The 26,291-nt window shown below is 47.8% G+C and overlaps 2 protein-coding genes across 2 annotated transcripts in view; one reads left to right on the plus strand and one right to left on the minus strand.

Annotated features, from left to right (window-relative positions):
* Nucleotides 1-26,291, minus strand: part of LOC117887172 (zinc finger protein 501-like) — a 1,015,593-nt gene that overhangs the window by 205,303 nt on the left and 783,999 nt on the right. The window lies entirely within an intron of this gene.
* Nucleotides 23,567-26,291, plus strand: part of LOC117887593 (zinc finger protein 585B-like) — a 56,340-nt gene continuing 53,615 nt past the window's right edge. The window contains exon 1 of the mRNA XM_034790237.1: nucleotides 23,567-23,762. The gene's annotated coding sequence lies outside the window, so the exon portion shown is untranslated. The remainder of the gene's footprint in view (nucleotides 23,763-26,291) is intronic.

Here is a 26,291-nt window from a genome sequence, read left to right on the forward strand (position 1 = left end):
AGATGAGAGTGCAAAAAATGTATCTTTAGTGACATGTTGCAACCAAGGCTTTTGTATGCCTTGAGGAGGTTTTCCACCAACAACCTGTAGTTGTCTGCCTTGTTGTTTCCGAGAAAATTTATTGCCACTAACTGGAAGGATTTCCATGCCGTCTTTTCCTTGCCACGCAGTGCATGGTCAAATGCATCATTTCAAAGAAGTTCACGAATCTGAGGACCAACAAAGACACCTTCCTTTATCTTAGCTTCACTTAACCTTGGAAATTTTCCACAGAGGTACTTGAAAGCTGCTTGTGTTTTGTCAACGGCCTTGACAAAGTTCTTCATCAGACCCAGCTTGATGTGTAAGGGGGTAACAAAATCTTCCTTGATTCAACAAGTGGTGGATGTGGAACACTTTTCCTCCCAGGCTCCAATAACTGTTGGAGTGGCCAATCTTTCTTGATGTAGTGGGAATCTCTTGCACGACTATCCCATTCACAGAGAAAACAGCAGTACTTTGTGTATCCAGTCTGCAGACCAAGCAAGAGAGCAACAACCTTCAAATCACCACAAAGCTGCTACTGATGTTGGTCATAGTTTATGCACTTCAAAAGTTGTTTCATGTTGTCATAGGTTTCCTTCATATGGACTGCATGACCAACTGGAATTGATGGCAAAACATTGCCATTATGCAGTAAAACAGCGTTAAGACTCGTCTTCGATGAATCAATGAACAGTCTCCACTCATCTGGATCGTGAACGATGTTGAGGGTTGCCATCACACCATCGATGTTGTTCAGGCTACAAGATCACCTTCCATGAAGAAGAATGGGACAAGATCCTTTTGACGATCACAGAACCTGGAAACCCTAACATCACCTGCCAGGAGATTCCACTGCTGTAGTCTGGAGCCCAACAGCTCTGCCTTACTCTTGGGTAGTTCCAAATCCCTGACAAGGTCATTCAGTTCACCTTGTGTTATGAGGTGTGGTTCAGAGGAGGAGGATGGGAGAAAATGTGGGTCCTGTGACATTGATGGTTCAGGACCAGAAGTTTCATCCTCTTCCTCTTCCTCGTCTGACTCAAGTGAGAATGATTCTGGTACATCAGGAACCGGCAGTCCTTCTCCGTGGGGTACTGGGCGTATAGCTGATGGAATGTTTGGATAATGCACAATCCACTTTTTCTTCTTTAACACACCTTTCCCAACTGGAGGCACCATGCAGAAGTAACAATTGCTGGTACGATCTGTTGGCTCTCTCCAAATCATTGGCACTGCAAAAGGCATAGATTTCCTTTTCCTGTTCAACCACTGGCGAAGATTTGTTGCACAAGTGTTGCAGCATATGTGTGGGGCCCACCTCTTGTCCTGATCTCCAATTTTGCAGCCAAAAGAAAGGTGATAGGCTTTCTTAACCATAGTGGTTATACTGCGCTTTTGTGATGCAAAAGTCACTTCACCACAAACATAGCAGAAGTTATCTGCACTATTCACACAAGTACGAGGCATCTCTGCTCACTTTGGCTAAACAGAAATGTGTCTCTTTGCAAAATCAAACACTGACAAATAAGAGAGCACGACACTGTATGATTTCTAGAGCTGATATAGGGCAATTTGTTCAGCAGAGTGATGTAAGCTTCATTATGATTGCATCATCCATGACTTCTAGGAATAACATGATACAATTCATATCATGTATGATGCAATACCAGCTTCAGATTGCATCATTCATTGTTTTGCCTAAAAAGCAAGTACTGTCCAAACCCAGTCATAGATTTATTCACAGATCCAGTCAAAGATGTATTTTAGTCATTTCTGGTTTAAATTGAGATCCCTTCCCTTTATAACTCACTTATCCTCCGCCATTCCCAAGTCAAGGGTCGTATATACTGTCCCAATAGCATATCTTGAAAACCAGAGCCAATCAACAATTTTAAGCATCATTTTTGTTCTCAGTGACCCAGAATTAGTAAAGTTTGACTACATTTATTTCAGAAGCATTTTGGCTGTAGAGCAGTGTAATTGCTCAGATCTGGAGGCTGAAGTGAAATATGAGATGCATTAAACACAAACCCCCATACGCCATTGAGTAACCTCTATATGCCAGAAGCAGTTTATTGGATATGATATGTACACCCTGCAACTGGGTGTGAGTCTTCCAGCCCACGTGGATGCAGTCGTACTAGCTGGGATTGAGCTAAAAATCACAGTGTGGCCACGATGGCTCTGGCACAGGTTTCTGGCTTAGCTATCCGAGCTCAGACTGACGGGGCCAGGTTGGCTTGAGAGGCCAGGCTGCCACATTGTCCACACTGTTATTTTTAGTGCGCTAGCTCCAGGCCTGCTGGCCTGAGTTGCTCTAGCCGGGCTGAGATGCTCACTCTCAACCGCAGTGTAGATATAATCCAAGGCACCTATCTCTCCCCACTCAGTGCACAGGCACTGAGGAACTTATCGTAGGCTTTGTGTATCACAGTGATTTTTCCCCACTCAGGCACCTGTAATTCACAACACCGACTTCTTTTGTGCATTCATGCCAAAGAGATGAACTGTGTCTGCTGGGAGGATTTCAAAGATCTGGTGGTTATTGACTGTGGACACATCAGCCAGTGCTGGGTGGAGTCAGAGCCAAACTGCTCCTGCCCCCAGTGCAGAGAGACCACCCAGCAGGGAGACCTGCAGCCCAACAGGGAGCTGGGGAACACAGTCAAGTTAGTGAAAGGACTGGGGCTGCAGGCAGTGAATGAGGCTGATGGGGAGAGAATGTGTGAGACACCAGGAGGCTCTGAAACTGTTCTGCAAAGAGTATCAGCCCCCCACCTACCTGGCGTGCAGGGAGTCCATGTTCACCACACACACTATGCTCCCCATGGAGGAGGCCGCCCAGAATTACCAGGTAAGGAATCGCTATCAGCGTGTGGGACTACGCTGTCAGGGGTGCACTGCACTCACACTCCTGGGTGCGTCCGACACCGCCTGGAGCAGAATCACACCTTGCCTGAGTGTGGGGCTCGGCTGCAGTTCAGGGGGATGGTTCTGGGGCAGACTTCACTCAGATTCACAGCTCTGGCCCAGGTGATCCCCACATGCAGGGCACTGTGCCTCTCACTGTGCAAAGGGCTCAGACAGTGTCTGCCTCTAGCCAGGCTGGATTTTGGTGTCTGCTAAAAATGCTCAGCCCAGCTCAGCCCCAACATCCCTTACCTTCCCCAGGAGAAAACCCATCAGAGTCTGCAGCACCTGTGGGAGGAGAGGGGGGGCTCCTGCAGGAGAGCTCCCCATGGTCTGAGTGTTGGGACAGAAGCTGTTAGCTGTTCCCTTATCAATTGCTGCTGTTAAACACCCCAAGCTCCATGGTGAATCCTCTTGTGTTTTCCTTTCTTTCCCAGCAGGGATGATTGTGGAGAAAGATGAGTATTTGGAGCCAGGAATTGTATGGAGGAGAAAGTTGGGGGGAGTCTTTGACATGAGGTGAAATAGCGCCCCCAATGGGCATAAAGTGACCCTAGGGGAAGGATACGCAGGGGAGTTATTACAGCCAACCATGAGACTGGCAGGGTTGGTTCTCTGTCCCCACTGTTTTTGTCAGGAGTGTTTGCAAACAGCTCCGCCAGATGCTCTTAGCAGCTTGAGGGAATGCCTATACTATAAATAGGCTAGAGATTGGCTTGAATCCTAGGAAGCCTCATCTCCTCCTAGGTTTCACGAACATAGACTGTAACCCCACCCAGTCACCTTTAATGGCAGTTCACCAGGCCTCTGACAAGCTCACGGTCTTGTCGTCCTTACACTTTTGTACCTGATTGTACCTGTCCTGATTTGTAAGTGACCTGATTTACAAAAGCTGGTGTTGACACTGGGTCCCCCAAGCACTTGATATGAGCTACAGACGTGTATTTTACCCTGCACTAATCCCCCAGGGGCACTATTCCAAAACAGAGTACCGGTAACTCTTCTGGAATGAAATAATCACACCCACATCGAAAGCTACTGCAGAATAGCTATGCCAATGATGCTTGCTCCACACAGACAACCATAAGAACTCCAACAGGAACCTCTCCCCTCATTGCCCTTGGGCCATGCTGCCCAGACTGGCAGTACCAGGTTTACAATGGCACCAGTGGTTCCAAGGAGCCGGGCCCATGCTCAGAAGGGGCCCCGGCCTGCTCTGCTTGCACTGCTCCCTGAGATCCTGCCAGCTCACTGGCTCTCCCCCACTTCGCCTACCACTTGCTCCTCTCGGTCTGCCTGTCTGCCAGCCAGCCAGTCAAGAGCTCCTCTCTGCCTCCTTGCCTCACCCGCTGGCTTCTCTTTGCCTCCTGGCCAGACCCCAGTGCACCTCTGACTCCAGGCAGTCTCTGCTTCTCATCACCCATGGGGCCCCACCTGTCTCCCCAGAGCTGACCTGCCTGGGACTGGTGCATAAGCCTGGCCAGTCTCAGCCCGTTGCAGGGGGACAGTGTGAGGAGCTTGGCTGGGCCCTGGCCTGGTTGATTGTGTCACTCCTGAGGGGCCAGAGCAATTCCCCAAGCTGGGACCTGCCCTGGCTGCACTGCCAGCTCTGCTCAGCAGATACAGTTGCCTTTCAGCAGGGCCAGTGAGTGTGGCTGGGAGGCAGGGCATGGGGGAGTGGGTCTCTTGCGGGGGTGCTGGGCTGTGAAGGGGCAGGGAGGATCTCTGTGTGTTGGGGTACTAGGGAGTGGGGGTTCTGTGGGGGGTGCTGTGCATTTGTGTCAGGGTCTGGGGAGGGTTGCTGGGCATAGCAGGTCCAGGTGGGCTCTGGCCATAGGGAATTGAAGGGGGTGTTCCAGTGTTGTATGTGTGTGTGTGTGTCGTTGCCGTAACAAGTGAGGCACTTGTCTCGGGCACGCAAAGTGAAGGGGCGCAGCTCTACCGCCCAAGCGGGGAGGAGGAAAAAAAAAAAAAGCCACGCTTCGGCAGCAATTCGGCAGCGGGTCCCTCAGTCACTCTCAGAGGGAAGGCCCTGCCGCCGAATTGCCACTGCTGCTTCATTCATTCTTCGGCGGGAATTCGGCGGCAGGCCCTTCCCTCCGAGAGGGACTGCGGGACTCACCACCGAATTGCCACCAAAGAGCCTGGAGCCAGCCCTTGCCTCAGGCGCAAAAATTCCTTGTTACGGATCTGGTGTGTGTGTGGGCTGTGTGGTGCAGCATGGGTCCACCCCCTAGGGGAAGGGGCATGCTGTCAGCACAGGGTCAGGCAGGCCATTGTGCGTCTGGCAACTGCTGTTTTGTAAATAGTGCCCTCGCACTGGGCTGGGCAGAGCATGGCTGCCCCTGCCATGCCATGCCCCTGGATGGCCCCTCGCTCCAGGGACCGACCCCCACCCCACCCGCACCATGCTCCATTGCCCCCCATGGGGGTCCACAAATATGTTTGGCACCAGCCCCACAAAAGGTTAATACAGTCCTGGGGACTGGGCCCATTGCCTTCCAGAGCAGGGTGGTCTATTTCCCCCCACTGGAAACCCCCTTATGTTCTCACACTAACACCCACCCATGCTTCAAGCGGTGGCACTCACACTGCAAATGTACCACAGGTCATGAATGTGGCACCCAGGGCAGCTGTAGATGGTGGCACAGGGATACTTGGGAGTTAATGGTTAAATGGATGTAGCAACCCATTGCATACAGCTGGCATTTCCCTGCACAGCCTCTGACCTGGCCTGCAGCAAGGCCCATGGCACTGGGGAAGGGTCAGCACTGCTCAGGGCCCCTTGCTCAGGAACAGCCTGAATCAGGGATCAATCTCCTTCTTCGTGCTGCAGTGACATGGGCTGGTCCCTCGCTCATCCCAAGTGCTTCCCATGCCAAGATGCAGGGCAGGGCCCATGTCTCCCAGTGCTGGCGCTTGCTGCATGGGGATTTTCAGCAGGAATCCCACTTGCTCTCACTCTAGTTTGGTTTCTGGACTCAGAAGAGCCCAAGAACATGCAGATAATGGGGGCAAGCCCACTATCACTGATGCCTGTTGGCAATGGATTGGGCCCTCGGTGACTCCACACCCTAGAGGGAGAGTCAATCCCTGGAAATTTCCCATCCTGGTAGAGATAAAACATGACCAGGGGGTGAGAGCCAGTAGCGTAGCTAGTGAGGTGCAGGGGAAGCAGCCGCTTCCCCTCAGCAAATTTGCCCAAAGCGGCACCTTTCCAACTGCGGCTGGAGGAGTGAGGAGGGGCGCAGGCTGGCCGCCCGCAGCATGGTTGGCAGCCATGCGGGGGCGGCAGGTGCGCAGCCGGAGGAGCAGGGGGGCGCAGCATGCGGCCCAAAGCCGTGGCCAGAGGAGCGGGGAGGCACAGCCGGAGGAGCAGGGTGGGGGGGCGCAGGCTGGCTGCTCGCAGGCCGCAGTGCAGCCGGCAGCCATGGGTGGGCAGTGGGTGTGTGGCCGGAGGAGCGGGGGGGCGCGGCCGGAGGGGGGGCGGGGCGCAGCATGGCGGCCGGCAGTTGCGGCCAGAGGAGCGAGGGGGGGCTGCGGGGGTGGCACAGCAGGGCCAGAGGAGCTGGGGGGGGGCGGTGCGGCCGGAGGAGGAGCCAGTCAAGGGGGGCATAGCCAGAGGAGGAGCCAAGGGGTGCGCTTTTTTAGGTTTGCTCCCCCTCCTCTTAGAAGCTGGCTACGCCACTGGTGAGAGCTAATGGCCCCACTGGTATAGGAACAATAATAACTGCACGGCCCCTGAGTAAGAAGAAAATTGGGGTCGGGGCAGGAAGTACTGGAGAGACTCAAGCCCTGAGCCAGGGATGTGAATCATGGGTAGTTCTCTGAAAACATCTGCTCAATGTGCAGCAGCAGTCAAAAAAGCTAACAGAATGTTAGGAACCATTAGGAAAGGCATAGATGATAAGACAGAAAATATCATAACACCACTCTATAAATCCATGGTACACCTACATCTTGAATACTGCATGCAGATCTGGTCACCCCACCTCAAAAAAAAGATATATTAGAATTGGGAAAAGTATGGAGAAGGGCAACAAAAATGCTTAGGGGTATGGAACAACCTCCGTATGAGGAGAGAGGGAAAAAAAGACTGTTCGGTTTAGAAAAGAGATGACTAAGGAGAGATATATTAAAGGTATATACAATCATGAATGGTTGGAGAAAGTGAATAGGGAAATGTTATTTACCCCTTCACACAACACAAGAAGCAGAAGTCACCCAATGAAATTAATACACAGCAGGTTTAAAACAAACAAAAGGAAGTATTTCTTCACACAATGCACAGTCAACCTGCGGAACATATTGCCAGGGTATGTTGTGAAGGCCAAAAGTATAACGGGGCTCAAAAAAGAACTAAATAAGTTCATGGAAGATAGGTCCATCAATGGCTATTAGCCAAGACAGGCAGGAATGCAACCCCATGTTCTGGGAGTCCCTAAACTTCTGACTACCAGAAGCTGGGAATGGACGAGAGGGATGGATCACTCAATAATTGCCCTTTTCTGTTCATTCCATCATGACAGTGTCCAGTGCCAGATGGACCATGGATCTGACCCAGTATGGCCCTTTTTATGTTCTTAATCCATGTCCTGCCAGCCATGCAGGAGACAGACAAGTTGGGAGGGGAAGTTCCAGACAAGTTGGGAGGGTCTAACACAGGGATCCTGATTGGAAGGTGCAGAAAAGGTCATCCTAGCTCTTAGGTGCCTGAGGTGCATCTCTGTGTGTGTGTGTGTGGGGGGGGGGATGACACACATTAATTCTGCCCCCCAAGCCAGTGGAGTAGCTGGCCTGCATGGAAAGGATGCTAGGGCCCCCCCAAAGGTGAGACAGCTGGAGTGTGCTGGCCACGGTTCCCCAGGGGGCGCTTCTAGGTGGGTTGGACAAAATCCCTCCTGGGGTTTGAGCTACTGCACATCCCTTCCAATCCCACCATGCCGCAGGACCCCTGCTGGGGACAAACTCTGCACTCACCCTGCACAGAGCCAGGCAAAGATCTGGAGAGGTCGGGGCAATGTGGCTCCCAGCCACTGGGAGTTCCAGTCCCACATTACTGGTGCCCCAGAGCTCTAGTCCCCATTGCCACCACCACCCCAGAACACCACTTCTCCCATTGCCAACCCCTCCCAGGATCCCCTGTTATCCCAGGAATGACTCAATGCAAAATGAGCCAATAAATCACTCGTGGTAAGAAGATGATAATGGCAGATTCCTTGCACCAGTTCAGACTCTGAACCCCCAGTGGATATGACTCTGGATTTGGACACAGCAAATCCTGGCTCATCCTGTCTGAAGATCAGAAAATCAAGAGACTCATACACACATGGCAGAACCTGCCTGACAATCCTAAGAGATCTGACTATGGCCGCATCATGCTGGATGTCACAGTGCCTAAAGTGGGCCAAAGCCGAGAATACCAAACTTAGGGTAGACTGATAAATTAGGGCAGACATACCCCAAAACTGGTGGCTATTTCTATAATTAGATTTACCAAACCAGTAACAAAAGCAAGCTTTTGTGTCAAGAACCAGCCAAAACACAGTCCCCCATACGCAATCCAGGACTTCTCACCATCCAGACACCTGGACTTTATGATGAGAGGTTACTGAAAACCCAATTCACCATACATGAGGTTCTACCAATCCCAAAGGATCAGACACTTACCCCCATATTAATATGTATCTCAGTGTGACGAAGTGGGGATTTTCCCTTGTTATGTTGTATGTGAACCTATGTGAGTCTTACTGTTTTGCATGAATGCTTTGTGTGCCTCAGTTTCCCTGTGTATTGCACCAATGTCTAGGTGGTGGGAATAAGGGTGTCTGGCTTTTGCGAGGGCTGCTCCAGCTGCCTACATGGATGCTATGGCTGCCCCTTCGTAATCTGAGACCCAGGAGGGGGATGCGACCAGGTGACTCTTAACATAAAAACATAAGAACGGCCGTACTGGATCAGACCAAAGGTCCATCTAGCCCAGTATCCTGTCTACCGACAGTGGCCAATGCCAGGTGCCCCAGAAGGAGTGAACCTAACAGGTAATGATCAAGTGATCTCTCTCCTGCCATCCATCTCCACCCTCTGACAAACAGAGGCTAGGGACACCATCCTGGCTAATAGCCATTAATGGACTTAACCCCCATAAATTTATCCAGCTCTCTTTTAAACGCTGTTATAGTCCTAGCCTTCACAACCTCCTCAGGCAAGGAGTTCCACAAGTTGACTGTGCGCTGTGAGAAGAACAACTTCCTTTTATTTGTTTTAAACCTGCTGCCCATTAATTTCATTTGGTGGCCCCTAGTTCTTGTATTATGGGAGTAAGTAAATAACTTGTCCTTATCTACTTTCTCCACATCACTCATGATTTTATATACCTCTATCATATCTCGCCCCCTTAGTCTCCTCTTTTCCAAGCTGAAAAGTCCTAACCTCTTTAATGTCTCCTCATATGGGACCCGTTCCAAACCCCTAATCATTTTAGTTGCCCTTCTCTGAATCTTTTCCAATGCCAGTATATCTTTTTTGAGATGAGGAGACCACATCTGTATGCAGTATTCAAGATGTGGGCGTACCATCAATTTATATAAGGGCAATAATATATTCTCTGTCTTATTCTCTTTCCCCTTTTTAATGATTCCTAGCATCCTGTTTGCTTTTTTGACTGCCTCTGCACACTGCTTGGACGTCTTCAGAGAACTATCCATGATGACTCCAAGATCTTTTTCCTGAGTCGTTGTAGCTAAATTAGCCCTCGTCATATTGTATGTATATTTGGGGTTATTTTTCCCAATGTGCATTACTTTACATTTATCCACATTAAATTTCATTTGCCGTTTTGTTGCCCAATCACTTAGTTTTGTGAGATCTTTTTGAAGTTCTTCACAGTCTGCTTTGGTCTTAACTATCTTGAGCAGTTTAGTATCGTCTGCAAACTTTGGCATCTCACTTTTTACCCCTTTCTCCAGATCATTTATAAATAAGTTGAATAGGATTGGTCCTAGGACTGACCCTTGGGGAACACCACTAGTTACCCCTCTCCATTCTGAGAATTTACCATTTATTCCCCTTTGTTCCCTGTCTTTTAACCAGTTCTCAATCCATGAAAGGACCTTCCCTTTTATCCCATGACAACTTAATTTACATAAGAGCCTTTGGTGAGGGACCTTGTCAAAGGCTTTCTGGAAATCTAAGTACACTATGTCCACTGGATCCCCCTTGTCCACATATTTGTTGACCCCTTCAAAGAACTCTAATAGATTAGTAAGACACGATTTCCCTTTACAGAAACCATGTTGACTTTTGCCCAACAATTTATGTTCTTCTAGGTGTCTGACAATTTTATTCTTTACTATTGTTTCAACTAATTTGCTCGGTCCTAACGTTAGACTTACCAGTCTGTAATTGCCAGGATCACCTCTAGAGCCCTCTTTAAATATTGGCATTACATTAGCTATCTTCCAGTCACTGGGTACAGAAGCCGGTTTAAAGGACAGGTTACAAACCCTAGTTAATAGTTCCGCAACTTCACATTTGAGTTCTTTCAGAACTCTTGGGTGAATGCCATCTGGTCCCGGTGACTTGTTAATGTTAAGTTATCAATTAATTCCAAAACCTCCTCTAGTGACACTTCAATCTGTGACAGTTCCTCAGATTTGTCACCTACAAAAGCCGGCTCAAGTTTGGCAATCTCCCTAACATCCTCAGCCGTGAAGACTGAAGCAAAGAATCCATTTAGTTTCTTCGCAATGACTTTATCATCTTTAAGCGCTCCTTTTGTATTACAATCATCCAGGGGCCCCACTGCTTGTTTAGCAGGCTTCCTGCTTCCAGGGCCGGCTCTAGGTTTTTTGCTGCCCCAAGCAAAAAAATTTTTGTCTACCTCCCCCGCCAGCCCTGGGCTCTCTCTCTCTCTCTCTCCCCCCGCCCCCAACTGCACCCTCCTGCCACCCCAGACCTGGGTCACTGGTAACTCGCTCCCAGGGCGGGTCATTCAGCAGGAATTTTGGATGTGCACAGAACACAGACAGGATTGGTTCCCATATGGTTACAGAACTGCAGTAAAGTGGAACAATTTTCAGCTTGTGTGATTGGAGGATATCTGGATGCATATTATAAGACTGTCGTACATAAATGAGGAAAAGTTGAGGTGTCTTTATTATTCTTTTGTTCCATTCTTTGTTTCTATGGGAAATTTGCCAATGCAATATTACTGTCTTCCTTTTAAACAAATAAAACTAAAACTAAAAAAAAAAAAAAAGCAATGGCTGTTGAAAATAGCAATTCCAGTCCTAATAACCACTGGGAAGAATTTCTTGCTCAATTTATTGCACTTTTTCTACAGCAAGTTACAGTGGATCAGTATATTTGATTTGGGAGAAATGAAGGAACAGCTGCCCAAACTGAGCTTGAGCACTCCTGAATTTTGAGAGTGTTCAAATCTGGAAGGCAGGTGCTAGATTCCCTTTCTGAATATTAGTTAAATCTGGAAAAGAAAAGTCAATTTCTGCTTCCATGGCTCAGTAAATCCTCCTATGTGCCTGGTACTGTATCTAAAGCTGCCCAGGTCCTAGCAGAGCCTCCCCTCCCTTACTTTTCATTTTAAATTCTAGTGGGATCTCCCTTGCTAGGCTTCAGATAGAGAGGTGCACTGTCCATTTAGTCCACCCGATTCTTTCTTTGGAGGAGAGCCCAGGGCTGGGGTGGCAAGAGGTGCGGGTGGGGGGGGGAAGAGCCCAGGGCTGGGGTGGCAGGAGGTGCAGGTGGGGGGAGAGCCCAGGGCTGGGGCAGTAGGGGGGTGCAGGTGGGGGCCAGAGCGGGGGCGGCAGGGGGTGTAGCCGGGGGACAGTCTAGGACTGGGGCAACACGGGGGTGCAGGGGGGCAGGGCCAGCTTTAGGCCAATTCAAATTCCCCTGAATCGGGCCCTGCGCCAAAGAGGGCCCCGCGCCCAAGCCCCAGTACGGCGTACTGGCAAGAGCCGGTGCGCCGTACCGGCGTGGCCCGGCTTCCCCAGGGAGCAATTTAAAGGGCCCAGGCCCTTTAAATTGCCACCAGAGCCCCACTGCTGGAGCCCTGAGGTAGGGCTGCGGGGCTCTGGGGGCTATTTAAAAAGTCCGGGGCTCCTGCTGCCTCTACCGCCCCGGCCCTTTAAATAGCCGCCGGAGCCCAGCTGCTTCCCCAGGGTTCCCGTGGCTATTTAAAGGGCCAGGGCGGTAGAAGCAGGGGAGCCCTGGGCCCTTTAAATAGCCCCCGGAACCCTGGGATAGCGGGGGGCTTGGGAGCTATTTAAAGGGCTCGGGCTTCAGCTGCCTCTGCTGTACCCCCTGCCCTGCCCACAGCCAGCCCGACTCCAGCCAGCCCTGCACCTTCTGCCCGCAGCCAGCCCCTGCTGCACCCCGTGCCCTACCTCCAGCCCCGCACCCCCTGCCCGCACCAGCCCTGCACCCTGTCTTACCCACACCAGCCCCCCTGCCCTGCCTGCAGCCAGCCCTGCACCTCCTGCCCACAGCCTGCTGTGACGTTATTGGCATAAACTGGGACCATGTAGATCATTGTTGCAACCAAGGTCCTGTAGTGGCACCCAAATCTTGTATAAAGGGGGTCAAATGGGGTGTCTAAAACAAGGTTATGGTTTACTGGTTATGATTATGCTGTCTATATGTGTGTATCAGTTTTGTAGTTGAAGTTATGAATATTGACTCTATACTGTCTGTATGGCAAATTTATGCTATGCTGCTGGGTGACATCCCAGACAAACTGGGATTAGCTCTGCCTAGCCTGCTTGATGGCCCATTAAGGACCATCAGCTATACAATGGACCCATTGAGAGAAGGCAAATATGCCTTCAGACTCAGCAAAGTATGCAGGAACTGGCCCATGTAACTCCAGGCTCCATTTTGCTGTAATTTTCCACAGTAAGAACAAAGAGGTGTTCTTACACCTGGAAAAGACTATATAAGGCTGATGCCTCATCTCCATTTTGTCTTCAATCCTGCTTCATACCTCTGGAGGAACTTTGCGACAAGCTGAAGCTCTGAACAAAGGACTGAGGACCCATCCCAGCGGGGGTTGTATTCCAGAGACTTGATTTGAACCTGCAGTTTATTCCATCGCTGCTGCAAGCCTGAACCAAGAACTTTGCCATTACTGCATGTAATTGATTCCATTTAACCAATTCTAACTCTCATCTCTATCTTTTTCCTTTTATGAATAAACCTTTAGATTTTAGATTCTAAAGGATTGGCAACAGCGTGATTTGTGGGTAAGATCTGATTTGTATATTGACCTGGGTCTGGGGCTTGGTCCTTTGGGATCAGGAGAACCTTTTTCTTTTACTTGGGTATTGGTTTTCATAACCATTTGTCCCCATAACAAGTGGCACTGGTGGTAATACTGGGAAACTGGAATGTCTAAGGAGATTGCTTGTGAGACTTGCGGTTAGCCAGTGGGGTGAGACCGAAGTCCTCTTAGTCTGGCTGGTTTGGTTTGCCTTAGAGGTGGAAAAACCCCAGCCTTGGGCTGTAACTGCCCTGTTTTAGCAATTTGTCCTGAGTTGGCACTCTCAGTTGGGTTCCGCCAGAACCGCATTGTCACACCAGCCCATGCTGCACCCCCTGCCCTACCTCCAGCCCCGCCCCCCCTGCCCTGCCTGCAGCCAGCCCTGCACCCCCTGCCCGCAGCCAGCCTCTATGGCACCCTCTGCCCTGTCTCCAGCCAATCCCTGCCGCACCCCCATACGGCCCTGCCTGAAGCCAGCCAGCCCCACACACACCCCTGCCTGCACCAGCCCTGCACCCCCTGCCCTGCCTGTAGGCAGCCCCGCACCCCCTGCCCTATCTCCAGCCAACCTCTGCCGCACCCCCTGCCTGAAGCCAGCTAGTCCCGCACTCCTCTGTCTCCAGCCCTGCCAACCCATGCCGCACCCCCCTGTCTCCAGCCAGCCCTGCACCCCTTGCCCTGCCTGCAGCCAGACCCTACCTCCAGTCAGCCCCTGCCCTGCCTCCAGCCAGCCCCATGTCCACTGGTGCCCTGCAGTTCCCAGGGCAGTAATCCTGCACACGTGCTTCAATGAGGGGGGCAGGGAGCAGCTGGGACCCACACATGTGCACACCATTAGGGTGACCAGATAGCAAGTGTGAAAAATCGGGATGGGGGTGGGAAGTAACAGGATCCTATATAAGAAAAAGACCCAAAAATCGGGACTGTCCCTATAAAATCGGGACATCTGGTCACCCTAGCACACCCCCAGGGAGTGGCGGGGACCCACACATGTGAAACGGAGCTCATTAGTAACCCATCAACAGCATATATGACGCAATGTACATAATATATAATTTTATTATCTATATAGTTATGGAAAGTAAATAATACATGGAAGAAATGAAAGGTTTTTTTTTTTTTACAGGTTTTTTTTTGTTTTTTTTTGTTTTTTGTTTTTGTTAGTCATCCCTGCCGGGGCCTTGCCAAAAATGTTCGAATTGGGCCCGGCCCTTCCTAAAGCCACCCCTGCAGGGGGGAGCCCAGGGCTGGAGTTGGGGGTGGCAAAAAAACTAGAGCTGGCTCTGTCCCTACCATTCACAGCAAGCTGCAGCATGAGGTTTTAGTTCCATACTCCTTCCCCCTCCCTTTCCTGTTAATTGCGGCCAAGGGAATGCTGGGAAATGTAGTTCTTTTCCTGCTCCAGGGCCGGCTCTATAGGCAGGGAGCTAACCAAGGAACTACAGCTCCCAGGACCGTGCCTCCTCTCCCCACACCCTCCCTTACCTGCTTCAGGCTTCCCACGACTCAAATGTTCGCGGGAAGCAGGGGAGGGGGCGGAGACTTTGGGGAGGGGGTGGAGTTGGGGCGGGGGTGGGGGCGGGGGCGGGGCCGGGGCCCCGTGGAGTGTCCTCCTTTCGGAGGCACTAAATATGGTAACCCTAGGCTTGGGGTATAGGGGGAGGGATAGCTCAGTGGTTTGAGCATTGGCCTACTAAACCCAGGGTTGTGAGTTCAATACTTGAGGGGGCCATCTGGGGCAAAATCAGTACTTGGTCCTGCTAGTGAAGGCAGGGGACTGGACTCGACTCGACTCAACTCAATGACCTTTCAAGGTCCCTTCTAGGAGATAGGATATCTCCATTTATTTAAGATGGAGTTGGCTGAAAGTCACTGATTTCTGTGCTAACAAGTTCTGTCCTATGCTGTGTTCCTGTCATCTAATAAAACTTACATTTTACCTGCTGTCTGAATCATATATGATTGCAAAGTTGGGGTGCAGGGCCCTATGGCTTCCCCAGGAGCCCCATCCAGGCAGACTCACTGTGGGAAGTGCATAGTGTGGAAGGGGATGCTGAATGCTCCAAAGTCACACCCAGGAAGGTAGAAGCTGTGTAAGCTTCTTGCCCTGGAGACAGTATGCTCGGAGAGAGGAGGCATGCTCTCTCAGAGTCCTGACTGGCTTCATATGGAGTGGTTCCAGCTGTTTTACCAATAAAAACTAGCAGGATCTTATTAAAGGGGACAAGATAAAGATGCCACATTTATTATGATAACAATTTGATTTATGACCAATAAGTAATATTTTAATCCTTATACACACACATTATACCTAATACCTATATACACACACACACCCATTCACACACACACACATCCATCAGATGTTTTGCAGTTGCTGCATAGTTACCAGTCCTGCTTGAGTCTGTGGCTTGAGTTTGCAGCTTGGGTTCATAGCTTGTGGCTGCTAACTGGCCAGGAAAGCCGGTCACAAGGACGAGCTGGGTCTCTGTTGGGCATGCACCGATGCCCTTCCATGTTGGCAGCAGAATGTTACCCTCCTCCCAAGTTTTTCATTTCACCCATTCTTTTTGTAGGCTTTTGTTTGAATCCAGAATCTATAGGTCTTGCTGTGTCATGCTGCCTCTGGGTTTGGTGATTGATCACCCGTCAATTGCAGACATGACTTTCAGCCTTGGACCAGGCTTTGATCTTCCTTCTATTGTATCTTTTTTTTTTTTAGGGTGGATTCTTCTTACTTTGTTAGGGCTCTTGTCTGCATCTTCAGCCCTTGGTGTTTGAACTTTATTTAATCAGGACAGGCTGGGGCTGGAGGTTGATTCCATCATCCATACATACCTCATTCACACATCTAAACTAAACTAATAAGATTACAGCAGGGTTTGCAAAAATGAAGGTTGCAGCAAGCCCTTACAAAATGGAGTAAGCATTTTAAAATGGGGTTTGAATTACAATATGGCAAACAGTGAACAGAAGTTACAATATAGACAAGTATAATGGATGGCAAACAGTGAACAGAAGTTACACTGTAGGCAAGTGTAATTAATGGTAAACAGAAATTACAATACTGAAACTGTGCAAGTCTCAGTGATTTAAGCAGGAATTGGATTGATAGTGAAACTTACAAAGGCAGCTGACTGAACAGCTATGGCTCTTAACAAGCATCTTAACTGTTAATTAGCCAGTTATTGGGGTAACCGGTTTTATGAATGAATATTGTTTCATTCATAAAACTTTACTTATGAAGTTACATTAATAAAGTAAACAATTAAAAACAATTTCATTCATCAGTCCTACACAGCGCATCACCCCGGTGACTCCATGACACTCAGATCTTACACAAATATCACGCTGTCAGTCAATCCTTAGTAAATTAAGTAAAGATTTTATTAATAAAAGGAAAGAAGAGAGTTATTAAATGGTTAAGGAATCAGATACATACAAGTGATTTTCAGTGTTCATAGATCAGGATAGCAGTGATATTGTATTTCCTGGCTTGTAAAAAGTCACTCTGGTTTTATCCAAGCAGGTTGGGGATCATTCAGTTCCTTGTTCAAAGCTTCCTCAGAGATCGCAATCCAGAGATGAGAAGCAGAAATAAAGACAAAGCAGTGATGTCACAGTTTGCAATTTATAGCTCAGCTCACGTGCTTGGAAAGTTATTGGCTAACATGGAGTCCAGGGTCACATGAGCATGGAAAGTTACTGGTAAAAGATGGAATTTTAGATCACATTCCTCATCACAGGTCCTTACATGGCCCATCAACCTGTGATGGCTAATCTGAATGTAAAATTGTCTGGGGGCATCACCCTGGAACACAACACATGTTTGAGATAGAAATACATAGCCAATATTCATAACTTCAGATAAAAAAGTGATACATGCATATAAACAGGGTTATCATAATTAGCAGGTTACAACTTTTCCATTATCAGAGGGGTAGCTGTGTTAGTCTGAATCTGTAAAAAGCAACAGAGAGTCCTGTGGCACCTTTGAGACTAACAGAAGTACTGGGAGCATAAGCTTTCGTGGGTAAAAACAACAAAGAGTCTGGTGGCACCTTAAAGACTAACAGATTTATTTGGGCATAAGCTTTCGTGAGTAAAAACCTCACTTCTTTGGATGCATAGAGTGAAAGCTACAGATGCAGGCATTATATACTGACACATGGAGAGCAGGGAGTTACTTCACAAGTGGAGAATCAGTGTTGACAAGGCCAATTCAATCAGGGTGGATGTAGTCCACTCCCAATAATAGATGAGGAGGTGTCAATTCCAGGAGAGGAAAAGCTGCTTCTGTAGTGAGCCAGCCACTCCCAATCCCTATTCAAGCCCAGATTAATGGTGTTGAATTTGCAAATGAATTTTAGTTCTGCTGTTTCTCTTTGAAGTCTGTTTCTGAAGTTTTTTTGTTCAATGACAGTGACTTTTAAATCTGTGATAGAATGACCAGGGAGATTGAAGTGTTCACTTACTGGCTTGTGTATGTTACCATTCCTGATGTCCGATTTGTGTCCATTTATTCTTTTGCGGAGGGACTGTCCGGTTTGGCCAATGTACATGGCAGAGGGGCATTGCTGGCACATGATGGCATATATGACATTAGTGGATGTGCAGGTGAATGAGCCCCTGATGGTGTGGCTGATGTGGTTGGGTCCTCTGATGCTGTTGCCAGAGTAGATATGGGGACAGAGTAGGCAACGAGGTTTGCTACAGGGATAGGTTCCTGGGTTGGTGTTTCTGTGGTGTGGTGTGTAGTTGCTGGTGAGTATTTGCTTCAGGTTGGGGGGTTGTCTGTAAGCAAGGACTGGCCTGCCTCCCAAGGTCTGTGAGAGTGAGGGATCATTTTCCAGGATAGGTTGTAGGTCGTGGATAATGCGCTGGAGAGGTTTTAGCTGGGGGCTGTATGTGATGGCCAGTGGTGTTCTGTTATTGTCCTTGTTGGGCCTGTCCTGTAGTAGGTGATTTCTGGGTACCCGTCTTGCTCTGTCAATCTGTTTCCTCACTTCCCCAGGTGGGTATTGTAGTTTTACGAATGCTTGATAAAGATCTTGTAGGTGTTTGTCTCTGTCTGAGGGGTTGGAGCAAATTCGGTTGTATCTGAAGAAGTGAGGTTCTTACCCACGAAAGCTTATGCTCCCAGTACTTCTGTTAGTCTCAAAGGTGCCACAGGACCCTCTGTAACTTTTCCATTGATACTTTACATGACATACTTTGTAGCAGCTTTAGTGCAACTTCATAACAGTGGTGATGCATTAGTGATTGTAACAATGGTGACACAGCAGTGAGGTCATTTCTTCTATACTGTGTTACACTGGGCATCAGGCATTACTGGGAGGTGGAGATGGGAGACAAGATTGAGTGAGGCTTGTGGGTTTGCTGGGACTGCCCCAAAGCAGGCAGTCACAACATCACCGGAGACTAGGTATGGCATTGTGTGGCTGAGGAATGGGTACAAGGCTCTCACCTCCTACTGACCCCTCACTGTGAGCCTGAGGCCCAGATGGGTGGGCATTTTCCTGGACTACAAGGTGGGTGAGGTCTCATTGTACAATGGGGCTGATGAGACCCATCTCTTCTCGACTTCCTGAAATTCCATGAAACCCTTTAAAGGTAGTTGGGGTTATCTAGTGACTTTACACACCCATAGGGGGCATCAGCTCCAATCTAGCCCCAGGGTGGTGGTTTGGGGGAGGGATAGAGAGACTTTGCCCCTCGAGTGCGCTGGCTCTGCTCCAGATTGATGGGGCTGGCAGACTCAGGGTCACAGACAATGGGATACAGGACCCTGAAGGGGCTGAGGATGGTTTCTGTCTGGGAAGCAGGAATTATGGGACCAAACCTCTGGCCTTTGCTCATACAAGGAGTCCTGTTGGGCAGTGACTGACCCCAAGCATCTCTTAGAGACCATTTTACTCCCTGTCACAGGGTGAGTTGCTGCTGCAAGGGAGAAGGTGCACAGAGGCAGATGGTACAGCACTATTGCAGTTGCCATAGCTATGATGCTGACTGAATGGTGTATGACATAGAACACAGGTGAGATTCAAGATCTGGTGTAAAGTGAAAATGGCATTGTCAAAAAAGCATAAATTCTGCTTTAATAACCAGCTTCAAAAGGATTTTCCATATTTACGACCAACTGGAAAAGAAACATCTATATTATGTTCAATATGTCAGTCAATATTTTCCATTTCAGGTAGAGGCAGCAAATCTATAAAAGAACATGAAGGTACCACTAAACATAAAGCTGCTCTTACAGCATGTGCTAGTTCAAGTTCTGTTACCAAATTTTTTTTTCACAAAGTTGAGCTAACACAGATTGAGTATGACCTTGCTTTGCAAGAAGGAATATATGCATATCATACCATTAGACATAATCACAGTTTCAGGTCAATGGACTGTACTTCAAATTTAAAATAAAAAATTCAGCAACCCCAAATTCTCGTGTGCATGGACAAAGTGTGAAACAATAGTTACTTGCAAACGTTTTTGCTCCATGGGCAAATGATGATCTAATTGACAACCTGAAAGATGTTGATGGATCAAATCACTGACATGTAAAATTGTGTCCTGCCTTGGTTTGCTATTTCAAGGCTTATGAAGGCAGTTCACGTGTGCAAACTAAATTTGTGGATTTTGTTGAACTTAAAGGAGAGACATCAGAACTTATTGCAGTTGAGATAATAAATGTTATGAATAAGTATGGCATCAAAAATAAGGTTGTGGCCTCAGCAGATAATACAAATACAAACTTTGGTGGCCTGTACAGACATGGAAGAGAAAATTTGTACACCGAAGTAAAGACAAGCTTAAAAAGGGACATGATAGTCCTTGGATGCCCTGCTTACATAGTGCATAACTGTGGGTATGTCTACTCTACGAAATTAGGTTGAATTTATAGAAGTCGATTTTTTAGGAAGCGATTTTATATAGTCGATTGTGTGTGTCCCCACTAAGCACATTAAGTCAGCGGAGTGCATCCATAGTACCGAGGCTAGCATCGACTTTTGGAGTGTTGCACTGTGGTAGCTATCCCACAGTTCCTGCAGTCTCCGCCACCCATTAGAATTCTGGGTTGAGCTCCCACTGCCTGATGGGGCAAAAACATTGTTGCGGGTGGTTTGGGGTACATGTTGTCAGTCGCCCCTCCCTCCATGAGAGCAATGGCAGACAATCGTTTCGCACCTTTTTTCCATGCAGACGCCATACCATGGCAAGCGTGCAGCCTGCTCAGTTCAGCCGCCGCTGTTGTGTCCTGGGTGCTGCTGGCAGCAGACTGTGCAGTAGGGCTGCAAACCATTGTCATGCTTCCACTGCCACTCTGCTCTCCTGCTCTGACAGCAGACGGTACAATAGGGCTGCAAACCATCATCATTGAATGACCGAACGACCGCTTCCACTGCCACTCTGCTCTCCTGCTCTCCTGCAGATGCCATACCACGGCAAGCATGGAGCCTGCTCAGATCACCGTGGCAGTTATGAACACTGTAAACACCTTGCGCATTATCCTGCAGTATATGCAGCACCAGAACCTGCAAAAGCAGGTGAGGAGGCGACGGCAGTGCGGTGACGAGAGTGATAAGGACATGGACACAGACTTCTCTCAAAACACGGGCCCTAGCAATTTGGACATCATGGTGGTAATGGGGCAGGTTCATGCCGTGGAACGCTGATTCTGGGCCCGGGAAACAAGCACACACTGGTAGGTCTGCATAGTGTTGCAGGTCTGGGATGATTCCCAGTGGCTGCGAAACTTTCATGGAACTTTGTGACTTGCTTTCCCCTGCCCTGAAGTGCAAGAATACCAAGATGAGAGCAGCCCTCACAGTTCGTAAGCGGATGGTGATAGCCCTCTGGAAGCTTGCAACACCAGACAGCTACCGATCAGTCGGGAATCAATTTGGAGTGGGCAAATCTACTGTGGGGGCTGCTGTGATCCAAGTAGCCAACGCAATCACTGAGCTGCTGCAAGCAAGGGTAGTGACTCTGGGAAATGTGCAGGTCATAGTGGATGACTTTGCTGTAATGGGATTCCCTAACTGTGGTGGGGCAATAGACAGAACACATATTCCCTCGTCGGGGAGGAGTACAGAAATCGATTTTAAGACCCCTTCAAGTCGACAAAAATGGCTTCATCGTGTGGACGGGTGCAGGGTTAAATCGATCTAATGCTGCTAAATTCGACCTAAACTCGTAGTGTAGACCAGGACTGTGCCTGAACTGCAAGGAATATAATCCCGGTAGATGCTGAGAGCATTCTAATTAACATTTTGGCTATTTTCATATATTCACTGTTCACGTGGAAAGACTGAAAAGTTTTTGTCAGTACATGAGACAAGAATATCAGAATATCCTGGGATTCAGTAATGTCAGATGGCTGTAGATTTTACCTGTTTTAAAGAGGATCCTTCAATTTTATGAGTCATTTTTCTTGTCAAAGGAAAAGTGATCATTAGTTCTTCACAAAATATTTAAAGACCCATGTACTGAACTTGCTTTTATCCATGCAAACATGACACTTTTTCATGACACAATCAAATCACTTGAGGGAGATGATTGCTATGCAGTAAGTCAGAGAATATTTTAAACAATCTCAAAAAGAAGCTAGTTACAAGGTGTAAAGAAAACTTTGTGCCCGTTTTAAGAGAAAACTACTTAGAGACCTAGAAGAAGTGGGGAGATCTTAATGTGTCAAGATCTTTCTTCAATACAGCCATAAAATACATATGTGCACGGGGAAAGCATACAAATGATTTGAAGTGTCTGCTTTTAAAGAAAACTCCTTTAAGATCCAAGATTGAAAAAGCAGTTGAGTTACTGCAGAGGAAATACCCCAATGTGACAATTAACAAGGATGAACTGTTCGATGAAAACAACGAGGTGTCCGGTGGCACCTTAAAGACTAACAGATTTATTTGGGCATAAGCTTTCATGGGTAAAAGACCCCACTTCTTTAGGTGCATTTATCAAAAAGTGGGTTTTTTTTACCCACGAAAGCTTATGCCCAAATAAATCTGTTAGTTTTTAAGGTGCCACTGAACTCATTGTTGTTTTTGACTAACACAGCTACTCCTCCAATGTTTGATGAAGTAACTCTGTTAAATGAGTTTGTGACAGGGAAACTATGTGAATGCAATGACACAACTACAATGATCATAGTGTGTGGCAGATGGGATGAAGTAATCAAGCATTGTAGGGAATCCTCAGTACCACATGCAAATATAAAAAAAATGGCAGAACTGATCCTGTGCCTGCCTGGCAGTAATGCTTCAGTCGAAATGATATTTTCTGTCATGAATGACCTGTGGACAGGAGAAAAATCCAGATACAAGGCTGAAACTGTGAAAGCCATTCTCAAGTTACTGTCAAAACAAGCTTCACTTTGACCTGGAAGTTAATCATAGAATCATAGAATATCAGGATTGGAAGGGCCCTCAGGAGGTCATGTAGTCCACCCCCCTACTCAAAGCAGGACCATTCCCAACTAAATCATCCCAGCCAGGGCTTTGTCAAGCTTGACCTTAAAAACTCTAAGGAAGGAGGCGGATTCCACTAGCAGAAGCAACAAGTCATCATGCTTCACAGAGATAACATAGCATTAATTGATAAGCCTGTCAAAAATAAATGACATTGGCATTGGTGCAAAGAAAGAGATTCTTTAAATAGGCAATTTGGACAGTGGGTACGGAAAACTGATGTTGAATAATGTTTTTATACTGTTTATAACCAGTGTTTGAATGAGCTTCTTTAGTGTGACATCACATCCAAACTGATTACATGCATATTTGTTTTGTATTTGTAGTGTATATGTGCAACTGCTAAAATATAAGCTGCTAAATTAATTTGCCTCCCTATACTCTGCAACTTACATTTTCAGTCTTGGCTTCTTTGCTGTGCTCCCACCTCTGTGTGTCCCTGGATTTGGTTTACAAAATGTGGTGGTCACCTTACCACATTTTGAAACTTGGGGATACGCAAGACAAATCAGACTACTGAAAGTAGGATGACCAGATGTCCCAATTTTATAGGCACAGTCCCGATTTTGGGGGCTTTTTCTTATATAGGCACCTATTATCCACCATCTTCTGTCCCGATTTTTTACACTTGCTATCTGGTCACCCTAACTGAAAGAGTGCAGTAGCCTGGAAAGGCTGAGAGCTACTGCTCTAGGGCTCTCTCTGACTCTGATTCAATCTGGAGATTTCTCCTTGTTCAGGTTCTTTCCGGATCCCTTTCGGGGGGAGGAGGTTTCCTCAGATTCTACCACAAGAGGGCTCTGGCTATTACTTGGAGGGGAGGCTACTCTATGTCTGTCTGCTAAGGATACTGGGGTTGGACTTCCTGGGTCAGACTCTGCTGCTGCCGCCTCCATTGTGAGCCAGGAGCCCGCGCTGATCAGCTGCCGCTACCCGGAGGGGTGTGTGCGGGGAGAGCCCTTCCCTACCGCCCCTCTGTGCCCAGCCGGGGGCGACTTTCTCCGGTGGCTGGAACCAGCCCCTGGGGCAGCCCCGGACTCTACCGACACCAGCTCCTGAGCCGCAGACTCCAGGTGATGGGAGAGACCCGGGGGAAAGGGCTGGGGCCGGGCAGGAAAGTGACTCTGCACCAACCGCCCCTCCTCGCCCCAGCTCTGCTCCCGGGCGGGGTCTGCGAGTCCCAGAGCTGCTGCCCTTCCTGACCCCCCCAGGTTCTGCTCCCCTGAGCGCCTGCAGGAGCCGAGCCAGCTCCGGGAGAGCGAACGCCCCGGGCCGGGACAGGGACCGGGACCGAGTCTCCCAGCCCGAGGGGAGGGGAGAGGGGGAAAGAGGGAGAGAACAAAATGTCAGGAGGGATTAATACTCCCATTCAGGGCAAGATTTTCAAAAGTGCTCAACTGCCAACACCGCCCCATGGAGAACATTGGAGAATGCCCCCTATGGAGAACAATGGCGAGTGCCCCCTCCCCATGGAGAATAGTGAGAGTTGCTGAGGGCTGAGCTCTTGAAAATCTTACAGAGAACTGAAGAAATGATAGACCGTCTGAGGCTGTGGCTTTGCTGCCAACATAGGGGGTATTTTTACAGCGGAAGATTCCTGCTGTAAAATCTTAGTGGAGAAATTACTCTAATTTTTACCATGATGTAGCTAAGCAAGGACAAACCCAGGAGTGTTGACCCCAACAAGCTATAGTGTGGTAAAAATCTGGCTGCACCCTGTCTCCACTGGCATTTTACCAAGAATTGGCTGTCATTTGTTATCGTGTAAAAACCTAAAACAAACCCCTTCTTCTGGCAATAGAGACAGCCTACCAAAGGTGGGTGAGGGGAGGTTCCCAGCACCCAGACCTGCCTAGATCCCTTTCCTGAAGCATCCCTGGGCAGATTCATTTTCCTGGGAACAGGGCAAGGAGCAGAGAGAGAAAGCCAGCTCCTAACAATGCCAATGAGTATCCCCCAAACCTGCTCCTTTGATTCTGCTTTTTATGATTATTATTATTCTTTTCAGGCACACAAAAGTAGCCTGGGCTTTTTGCAGAAAGAAGTGTATGTATATAGTCCACAGCAAATTCATATATTCTACGGCCAGAAGGGACCATTTTGATCATCTAGGCTGATCTCTTTCAAAACACAGGTCAGAGAGTTTCACCTAGTGTTTCCTGCATCAAGCCCAATACCTTGTGGCTGAGCTAGAGCAGAGCTTTTAGTGAGACATCCGATCTTAGCTGAAAGACTCCAAGTGATGGAGAATTCACCACATCCATCCAATGAGCTGTTCCAAGGATTAATTATCCTCAGTGTTAAAAATTTCCACCTTTTCCCCTGAGTTTGTCTAGCTCCAGCTTATAGCCATTGGATCTTGTTCTGTCTTTATTTGCTAAATGAAAGATTCTTACTCTATCAAAAATGTCTTCCTTTGTAGATACTTAAAGACAGTGATCACATTGCCACTTAATCTTCTTTTGGATGTGTTAAATAGATTGTTTCTGAAGTCAGGTTTTCCAGGCCTCAAATCATTCTCCTCTGAATTCTCCAGTTTCCCAATAGCCTTTTAAAAAGTGTGGATACCAGAATCAGATACAGAATTCTTCTAATGATTTCACCAATGGTTTATACAGACAATATACCACCTCCCTACTCTATATTCCCCTGCTCATACGTCCAGGGATCATATTGGATCTCTTAGCCACAGCATCACACTGGGAGCTCATGTTTAGCTGGGTTCCACCATGACCCCAAAGTCCTTTTCAGAGTTACTGCTTTCCAGGGTACAGTCCCTCATTCTGTAAGCATGACCTACATTTGTTCTTAGATGTATAACCTTACCTTTGACTGTATTAAAACAAATGTGTTTCAGATGAGCTCATCTTACCAAGAGCTCCCATTTGCTCTACAATACTGACCTATCATTATCATTTTTACTACTTTAATAATTTTTGAGTCTTTACAAGCAATGACTTTATAATGACTTCCTTTATCACCCAACTTGTAATCTCCTCAAAAATATCAAGCTTGTTTGACAAGATCTGTTTTCCATAAAACCATGTTGATTGGCATTATGTTACCATCTTCTAATTTTTTATTGAGTGGGTCCTGTATTCATTCCATTGTTCCATTCTATTACCAACTGGGTAATACATTACCCAGGTCAACCTATTTGCCCAATCTTGCAAACATTTTTGTATGTAAATAATTGCTCATGAAAATAACATCATCAATCCTATAAGTTAAGTTTTTCGCCTGCTTAATTGAATGCAGGATTGGGTCCAATGTTCAGACCTGACACAAATGAGGATCATGGCAGAAGCAGTGGGGGACAGAAGGAACAAGTGGAACTGTAATGAGTTCAGGGGATGACTCAGTAAGGCATGGGTGCATTTTGGTGATGATATTACATCAGTTTATTTTTAATATCTAAAGAATGGATACAATTTTCAAAAGCACCATAGGCATTTAGGAGCCTTTCAATGGGAGTTAGGCATCTAACCTGTTTATGCCCCCAGGGAGCTTTTCAAAGGCATCTATTGGCATCTTTAGGCTCCTAAATACCTTTGAAAATCTGTCCCTTAAATGCTTTTGCAAGTTGGAGTTAGGCCCACTGG

This window comes from Trachemys scripta, chromosome 14 (genome assembly GCF_013100865.1).
Source record: "Trachemys scripta elegans isolate TJP31775 chromosome 14, CAS_Tse_1.0, whole genome shotgun sequence".
Taxonomy (NCBI): Eukaryota; Metazoa; Chordata; order Testudines; family Emydidae; genus Trachemys; species Trachemys scripta.